Consider the following 10329-nt stretch of genomic DNA (forward strand, 5'->3'; position numbering starts at 1 on the left):
TTCCTGACTTCCTTGAATGCATCAGAAATGATGGATCCGACCTCTGTTCAACAAACTTTCTTCTCCTCTTGATGACAGACCTGACAAAGCTCAGCACGTTAACAGGAGGGACGTTCCCGAGGACGACTCTACTTGTGACAGGTATGTGGGGAGTAGAGGGAGAGAGATCGCCCACTAGTTTATCAATAGCGGATGGCGACCTTCAACGGATAAAAAAAAATGGTGGGTAAATACGCCTCACCGCCCAGGTACCGTCTCTGTGTGGGAAACACTGACAGTGCATCCTCAACCTGCTGCCGCCATGTCTGTACATGTTTATTCAGCTACAGACGTAAGAGATGCTGGTTAAAAAAGGAACCTGTTTTATCTCACCGATTTGAATCGCCCGTCATGTGTACTGATGTTCTACTGTCTCGCGAGGAACCGTTACATCCCCACGACTCGCCCTGAAAAACAAGAAAAGGAACAATCTTTCAAATGTGGTCATGTGTGTCTGGTTAGTGCTCAACAGATGTGTTCAATTTCTCTGTCAAAATTCACGACATTAATCTACGACGTATTCAAGTGTTTGTGACCTGATGATGGAGCAAATTGTAAAGTCAGAGTCAAGTTATGACAGGTCATCCTCAGGTCTCAGGTAAATGTCCGGCCCTGACTCCCACAGCTCCCGTCGTTACTTTACAACAACCGTCAGCAAAGCAGCGTTTAGTACGCACAGCTTATGATTTCCCTCAGCTCCCCTTGAATATAATAAAATGATATTAGATCTTAAAGTATTCATCAAGAGCTTCACCTAAAGCTTGACTGAAGCCCCTCCCTCTGATACACCTGTGTGCAGTGTTCTTATAGACACCTGCCTGTCCCTTTAAGACAAAAACATGAAACATGTAACTTCCTCTTGTAACAAAGCTGAGGACTGTTTGTGTGTCACTTGTTGTTGTGTCCAGCGACCTGACACCAGGCAGAGTTTATAGATCAGACAGAAATAGCTGCACCGGAGAGAGCGGAGAGATGGAGGAGGTAAAGATGGAGGAGGACTGCACAAGGACACAGAGTATTTATAGAGGAACAGGAGCCTTCCTTTCCCCTGATCGATGGAGACACAGTGCCAACCATGACCTGTCCTCTAATGGCAACCTGCTGTGTGTGTGTGTGTGTGTGTGTGTGTGTGTGTGTGTGTGTGTGTGTGTGTGTGTGTGTGCTTGTTAGTGGGTCAATGTCAGAGCAAAGAGAGACGTCCACAGTAACTTTAACTAGCAAAGAATACATCCACACCAGGTGCTTTATCTTGTAGTTTATCTGAAGAAGGAACAAGTGAATCATATTTTCTCCTGTCTCTGTGTCGGATGTCTGAGTCGTCATTTGATGTCACTGATGTTTCCAGAAGCTTGTTTTAAAGAAGTTACATCAAGAACTAACCCACAGGCTAGTTAGCAGGCTCTAAAGCTAATGTCCAGCCTAGCCAGTAGCCAATCCAGTGGGTTACAGGCCTTAGGAACCCTTAAAAGCTGTCGATGCTAATGTCCAGCATGCTAATAGAAAACCAAAGTGAGATGCTAGCTGAGGTTGCTAGCTGCTAGCCTTTAGTGAGAATCTTCAGCCAAGCCAGTAGCTGATCCTTGCCTTGGCATGCTAATAACTAACCTTGGAAGCTATTGCCTAGCCAAGCAGTTGGTTACTAGCCTAAGCATGCTAGTTTCCAGCCCCTGAAGCAAATGCTAAGTGAGAATCAAGTGGGAGCTGATGTCCAGCCAAGCCAGGGGGAAGCAGGCCTCGGTATGCTAGTTACCCCCCCCTCATAAATTATGCAGCAAAGCCAGTAGCCAATCAAATTGCTTGCTAGCCTTGGGAGCTAATGCCTCGTCAAGCCAGTAGCTGATCCTGACCATTGCTACAGTAGCTTATAGAGGCTACTTTCCACTTTGGAAGGTGATGACTTGCCTAGCTTGTAGCTTATTGAGTTATTCACTAAGGAAGTTCATGTCCTGCCTAGCTAGAAGCTAATCCAGCATGCTACTTATCAGCCTCAGAAGCTATTGTCTAGCTCGGCAAGAAGCCATATCACAGTGGTAAAACCTCACCACGTGTTCGAAAGAAAGAAAACACTTGATACCTTGAAACAGATGCTAACAGATGCTACCTCGTGTTTTTCTGAATGAGACTCTTAAAGGAGACACGACAAAGCTTTGGTTTTTTACGAGCAGACATGAGAATTTGTTGGACATCGAAGGATTACATGCAAAAAAAGAATACGTAATGTTTTCATTAGATATCACACAAACAGGTGGATGAACTCGGCTCATGTTAGAGTCCTGAAGAAAACACATGATGGAGGGATCAGTCATGTGGTTACGGACGGTGCTGTGTGGACGTCCAATGTATTTCAGCCTGCAGTGGACGGATTATAAATGAAGTCAAAGTTTCAACAGATCATTTACCATGCAAGTGACAAATAAATGATGTATTAAGTTCACAGAGAACAGTTTAAATTCAGAATGATTTCCCTTCATGCTCGGACTCGGTCTTCCGTGTGATTACGAGAGGATCAGATGTCTAATGTTGTATTTTTCTGTATCAGAGGGGGTGAGCCTTAAATTGTGCAGCATAAACAAAAAGAAGACAATTTATTATTTAATATTTGCTTTAAAACATTAGATTAGATTAAACTAAAGAGCAGACATACATTTACAGTAAAGTATTTAACTTAACCTTTATGAGCTGCAGCACTTTGAATCATCTGTGAGCTTTGGTTCTGAACTGTGGCAATAGAAGAGTAAAATCAGAGGTGGGCTGTTAAACCCCCTCCTCGTTCACCTCCATGTTTCCTCTGACGGAGCGCTGCTGCCCCCCGCAGGACTGTTTCCTGCATGCTGGATCTGAGCTCTGCTGCAGAGCACAGTGAGTATCCTCACATTATAACGCCACATTATGATCCACGATTACAGGAGTCAAATAAAGAACGTGACGAGAAGTCACCATAAGAAACAATTCAGTGTTTTAAAGACATATTAGTGATGTCATCACCACATTGAGTCTCAAAGAGATCCCCTGAAGCTCGTCTGGGATGTGACAGAAACACAACATTCAGATGAGACTTTATTCTCTCTGTTCATTAGAGATTACCTCTATAACTGACTCCTGATGCTCTGCTCTGGTCTCCCTCTGAAGAACATATCGGGCCGCTGGTTTAGCTCAGTTGGTAGACGCCCCATGTACAGAGGCTGCAGTCCTCAACGCACTGATCGCAGGTTAACTCCCGGGCTGCCCCCTCTCTCTACTCCCAACATGTCCTGTCTCTCTTCAGCTGTCCTATAAACAAGCCAACAGCTTCCTGTTTGTTTGAGACATTATTTTAAGATCCTTTTAAATAATCTTGTTCCTACCTATTTATCTAATTTGCTTTAATCTTATGTGGCCTTTTAGTCCTTTTTATTGATTTTTATATATTGTCTTATTATATTTTATTCCTCTGGATGAACTGTTTTACTTTGAATTGTCACATTTTGATCCTCCCTCCCGTGTTTCTTCTTGCTTTACGACATTTAAAGCTGTAAATATTTACATTTTTTATGTCTTTATTGACAACGCAAGTGCAACATGTAAATAAAGGAATGTTAACGCTGCTGTCGTCCAGCTTTCATGTGCACACTGGACTTATATAGTCTACGCTGCACTATTTTTAAATATATACCGTAAGCTCTTTGCACTGTTCAAAATCCTGCACACCTGTACACTTTTTAATCACACCTGTTGTACATATTTTGCACTATATAAACACCGATTCTGATTCTGATTCCGATTCTGATGTGTATTGAAAGTATGGTTGATTACTTCCTCTGTGATGACAGAGAAGTCATTTCATAGCCATATCCTTGGTGATGTAACCAGTAAGCTCGTAACCTGTTGCTTCAGCGTGGCATCATTATGACTGCTATAGATGTTGGGCTGCATGTATTGATCACACCTGATATAGTTTTCCTGTAAGCTCTGGATCAGGAGCGGCATGTAAAGAACCACTAGATCACCGTTCTGCACTGACATGCTGCTCCTGTTCCAGAGCTTACAGTAAAACTATATCAGGTGTGATCAATACATGCAGCCCAACGGATGCCAGTCATAATGATGCCGGTAAAAAAGGCTAACGCTATGATATAACTTCTGTCATCACGAAGGTAATAATCAACCATACTTTCAATTCACATGAAAGCCAGACGACAGAAACGTATACATTCCTTTATTTACATGTTACCGATATTTAGGGTGACCATACATTCAAACCTCCAAATAGGGACACTTTGAGTTCAGCACAAACCCACATGTATGAGCTCATGGTACAGTTGGATATTTCATCAGTGCACCTTTCAGCACCATGGACAGTGCCTCAGCAAATGAAAAATCATGTCTCCCAAGAACAACCGAAACTTTCGGCCTATTTGAAAAGTGTAATTATATAACAGCAGTAAACACAAAACATTAATTTATTTATCACCAGATCGTCATTTCTATTTACATGTTATAGAAATGTATTATCTGTAGAAAGAGACGAGTTTAGGGATGGCAAGTGTTCTGGTTCCCGTCTGTAGTACCCTTGTAGTCTGAGTCATATTGACCAATCACGTATCAGCAGGCTGCGACATATGCAGGAAAAACCGTCTGTGTGGAGAGCAGAAGCAGGCGGATCCCATCAGAGTCATCTGACAACGATTTACCTTCTTATTGATCTCTATAAACAGACGTCTGTGTTTAAGTTCAGCCAACAATCCGGACTAGATCTAAAACTCAACTTGAGATAAATTCCCTTGACGCTGTGTCACTAAAGCAGATCAGCGTTCAGATTTCCCAACCTCCATGAATGCACCATCAGATGATCGATCCGACCTCCGTTCAACAAACGAGCATTTTAAAAGTCGTTTTCTTCTCCTTTTGAGGACAGACCTGACAAAGCTTTTTACTAATCTGCATCATGATGTTCAATTTGGGCGAAGCTGAGAGCCGCTAATTAAAGTCAATCACAGGAAAAGCGGGCACACGCCGCTGGCCCCCTAGTGGCATGCCATCGGCAACGGCACATGCCGCTGAACTACCTGCACACACAGTGGCACATGCCGTGGCATGCCAGCGCCCACTTTTCGACCTCGCCGTCACTCGCCATGGTAATGTCTTTGCTGTACTTTGGTGCTGTGAGCTAAATGCTAAGAAAAGCACATTAATATTCTCACAATGAAAATCAACATGCTGATGTTTATCAGGCTTTTTTAAATCATAAACTTTATTGAAGACATCATCACATACAGTACATATGAAACACACTGCATAAGGCCGGAGGGGAAAGGAATCATCTGAAGAAGAAGAATAACAGAGCCGCTCATTTAAAGGACGAAATTACATTACATTACAATATGTTTGAAGAATAATCCAAAAGGCAGCTGGATTTCACCTCTCATCCTCTCATCTTCTGACTGCAGTCTGTCGTGAAGCTCAGAGTTTGGCGTTTTTTGGCTGAACGCAGGGGTCAGCCCTGCACATGGGTCTGTGAGTGAGTGACTGAGTGAGTGAGTGACTGAGCAAGTGAGTGAGTGAGTGACGGTACTCTCAGAGCCAAATAAAGTTTAAAAAAATAACAACAGTGGCCCGCAAAACATTTCAAAATAAAAGCATCGTGTACAAACAAAGGGTCAAGATCGGGCTTTTGACTTTGAAAAGTGTTGACCTACTTTACTGTCCATACCTGTGACTTTTACTACAGGCAGAGATGCTAATATTGCTGTCAGAGATCAATAGGACTCATCACAATTAATTTTCACCGAGAACCGCACGTGGAAAACGAACATGTCCTGCAGCCGCCACGCACACGCCCCGCTTCCAGTGTGCCCACCTTTTTCTGCAGCCAGAAGTGACCATATTTGGACAAGAGGGCGCAGCTGGACAGGATGGGGGGGTTACCAAAGATATCAGTGATCACCACGCTCGGTAAGTACGGTACATCCTGTTTAACAATAACTGATATTATTTGGATGCTAAAAACTGCTTTAAACTAAATGTAGTTACTTAAAAAAAACAGTCGACTTCTCAGAGTTTTTTGGAACAACTGAACGCTGAAAGACCTGTCAATCACAGGTAGTCCCGCCCTAAACCCTCCCCTCTGTCTGGTCTGTGTGACTCTAAATGGGAGCATCAGTGACTAAATGAAAACTTGAAAGTAGAGACTGAGACCATACACTCATTAGCAACATGTTTACTGAGGGAATAAATCTCATTTTGTCATAGATTTACCAGTGGAGTCGCCCCCTGCTGGACATTAGAGAGAATGACGGTTTAGGAGGCGACATCCACTTCTTAAAGTGACACATTCTCAATGCTTGTTTAGTCTAACAGTTTTTTTGCTGTTTGAACAGCTCTAAAGTGACCCAGGAAGAGAGGAGGGGAAAATAAACATCTAAAGGTTCAGTTAGACATTAAATTAATGATGATATTCATCGCGGGGCGGCTGTGGCTCAGTGGTAGAGTCGGTCGTCTTTCAATCAGAAGGTCGGAGGCTCGATCCCCAGCTCCCTCAGGCTACATGTCGAAGTGTCCTTGGGCAACACACTGAACCCCAAATTGGGTATGAATGTGATATCTGATTGACAGTTGGGCACTTTATGTAGCAGCCTCTGCCATCAATGTATGAATGTGTGTGTGTGAATGGGTGAATGTGACATGTAGTGTAAAAGCAGGTCGCAAAGACTAGAAAAGCTCTAGAAGTACAGTCCATTTACCGTTTACCATCTCTCCATACAAACATTTTTACTACTTATATTTCTCTGCCCTTCATTGTATCTTTAATTCTGGATTGTATTAACAGTATTTGTATATATTTTGTACACTATAAAGTACGGTGGCTGGCAAGGACAAACTAATTAAGTAATTATATCAGTGTGTCGTCTCCCTCTCGCTCCCGTTAATAATGAACCTGTCACAGCGAGCGCCCCCTACAGGCCTGGAGCACTTCGGTTGTGAGGGCTCTGTTTGCAGCGTTTTTCTTTTGCGTGTGTTTTCTGGGTTTGTGTGTTTTTGACTTTGCATCGTTTCTTTTTTTGCAGCGTGTTTGATGTTAATGTATTTGTTTTGGCATTTTGCAGTGCGTTTTTTCATTTGCAGCATGTTTCCGTCATTGCATTTGTTTTGGACTTTAGCATGTGTTTTTTAATCTACGTGAATCTACAATCTACTCTGCAGCTCATTTCTTCTAATCGAAATCGTTTTGGCGGTTGCAGCGCGTTTGCCCTTGCCGGCCACCGTAGTAAAGCACTAAGTTCTTATTGGACTGTGGTAAAGTTGTGGGGGCAGTGGGTTTTTGTTTTTTACCTAAAAAGGCATTTGACACTGTCATGACCTTCAGGGTCAGTCCTTGGCCCTCTGCTTTTTAGTCTGTTTATAAATGACCTGTAACTCGCCCTGAGGCCGATTCCCAGCTTTATGCAGATGATGCGGTCATATACGCTGCTGCTCACTCACCTAACTGTACACTTGGATAAGGTCCATCAGTGGCTGGAACACAATCAACAGTTTCTATGTGTTTCTCTGTTGGAAAACAGTGTTCACCTGAAATATGTCAAATCTTTCTAATCTAATGATTTTACATCCAACCAATCTGATCCATATTTATCTGTATTTTCATATCTGTGGTTTCGTGATACTAAATGCTTTGTAAAGACTCAGTGAGAACAAGCGACAGCTATACACTCTGTTCCACGTATCGCCTTGTGCTCTGCACTGGAGCTATGTTAAACTGCAGCGTCCTCATCAAATAAATCAATTCAATCCAATTTAATTTGAACAAATTATTAAAACCATTCAATGGAAAAGTTACAAATTGTCAATAGTCATTAAAGTTGCTGGTATTGATGATGTACTTATTGTTTACTGGTTTACTGAAAGAACATCAGGAAACATGAGACGATAAAAAAGAGGCTCGAGTGGTCGGATGAATGTGGTGGAGCAGAAACACAAAGAAGATGACAAAGAAAATACTCGAGTACACGTACCTGAAATGTAAACTTAACACAGTGCTCCAGTTAATGTGACATAATGATTTATAGTCCGCCTCTGGTTTACCTCGCATGTTTGAAGCTGCTGCTCCTGTGCTGCAGTTCTCTGTCCTGGCAGCAGGGGGCAGTGTTGAGCTTCACTGAGCCACAGAAGCCTCTTTGTTGTGAATGATTTATCAGCGTCACAGTTTGTGTGACACAATGTGTGTGTGTGTAATGTGTGCGTATGTGTGTAATGTGTGTGTGTCTGCTGATGTAAAAGGCACGTGTTGTGTGTGTTTTCATGTGAGTGTGTTTGTGTGTAAAGTTGGATCGAGCCGTCCAATCAACAAATGTCACCTGATGATCCTCACAGACTTTCATCCTTTCATCTCTGTGTACATGCAACATCCTGTGTGTGTGTGTGTGTGTGTGTGTGTGTATTCCATCCTCCACTGAGCACCTTAAAATGACATATTGACAGCTCATTTCATTTCGACTTGAAGAGGACACACAGACACACATACTTTACAGCTGGATTAAGTGTGTGTGTGTGTGTGTGTGTGTGTGTGTGTGTGTGTGTGTGTGTGTGTGTGTGTGTGAGACATTTTGTGATTCATTTTCAGTTCTGAATTCTGATTATGTTCACCAAGGCCACAGAAGTAATGAGGTAGATAGAAACACACACACACACACACAAACACACACACGCACACACACACAGAGTGAATTGGCTGCAGGCGTGACCTTGGTTTGTTAAACTCTGCAGCAGCAAATCAGAGCTCAGCCGTCCAATCATCCTCCAGCTCTGTGTGTGTGTGTGTGTGTGTGTGTGTGTGGCATCACAGTGCAGGAAGTACTCAGATGCTAAAAGAAACTCTACATTTATTTAAAAATACTGTTACAGGGAAAACTATCTGTCGTGTCAGCAGCTTCATGTGGTTACAGTAAGATCTAAGTGTCTGCTCTTTGGCGGCCCCTGTGGTCATGAGCAGTAATTGCAGGTGTGTTATTTAACCTCACTGTAAAGGTGTGTTCATACATCTGGAGGGGAGGATTTCACTTCACTTTGATGCTAACTGGACTGTAAACAATGCAGCGCACGGGGAAGGAAGTCTTAGCTGGAAGTCGTTTATCTGTAACTGCTGGTTACACCAGAGATACAGAGAACTGGTCCTCGTTCACAGAGCCTGTATCGTCGTCAGATAGCCGATGGGTTCCGAGATTGCAAATAAATCACTGTATGACAAACAGTGAATGAGCTAACAGGCAGGTATGGTGAGCACAGACACAGCTAGCTGCTAATCAGTGCTAACATATAAATAACAGTAACAGTATAATATATAAAGTGTGTGAGACGTGTTGGATGGTCTGTTCGTCCAATAAAGCGCACACACAGATTATCTGTCTGATATTTACATGAACAAATCTCCAACAGGCTCCAACAGCACAAACACGGCCCAGAGGTTACGTTCAGTGACTGAGTTAGCTGAGGGGACACCTAGCAGACAGCTAGCAGCTCCCAGCTGTCACTCAAAGAGGCCCCGCCTCTAATGCTGCATCACTTTAAGCCTTAATATAATGTAAACAGGTGAGCTGTATAAAGATTCTCCCCGTACAGTTGTCATGAAGAGAGAAATGAGCTATAGAGACCCAAACTGTTTTTTGTACCAGGCTGTAAACATGTTTATTTCTGTTCACTTTCTTGTTCCTTGTTTGCACTGCGTGCTAATCCAGTGGACATTATCATTGTGCTCTCTCCTCTTCACTGTTTAATAATTAGCGATGTGTCTGTGTGTTAGCAGGCAGACTGTCACTTTAATGACTTTACAAAGAGCCTGAACAGATGTGTCAGCAGCGTTACAGAAGCACATTAGTGTCATCACTTTTGTCTCCTTCTTTATATCTAACTGTGCATCCAGAGGTCGGTTCAGTTTCAAAGGTAACAGACACGAACAGGTCCCCCCTCAGTGTTTCCAAAGGGGAGAGCAGATGTGGCATTAATGGATGAGCTGAAACGAATGTGTGTGTCATTGCCCCTCAAACTGCCCCCTGCGTTTCATTCATCTCACTTACACAAAGTTTGTGGATCTAATCACAGAAACATCTCCGTCATTTCATCAAACCTGCGCTGTGGTGAGGACCGTGTGTGTGACCGACCCTGTCAGAGAGTATAAGCAGGTTTCAGCTCTTACTCATGCTCGGCAGATATAACGTCCGTAATGGCGGACAAAATACAGATTTAACATTTTCAGTTCAAACTTAGAAATCTTTTAAACCTGCAGCCTTTGAAACAAGCTCGGATTAACCTTTAATTACT

Source organism: Semicossyphus pulcher, unplaced genomic scaffold, assembly GCF_022749685.1.
Source record: "Semicossyphus pulcher isolate SPU_LCO1_2020_fin unplaced genomic scaffold, fSemPul1.0.p SCAF_3, whole genome shotgun sequence".
NCBI lineage: Eukaryota > Metazoa > Chordata > Actinopteri > Labriformes > Labridae > Semicossyphus > Semicossyphus pulcher.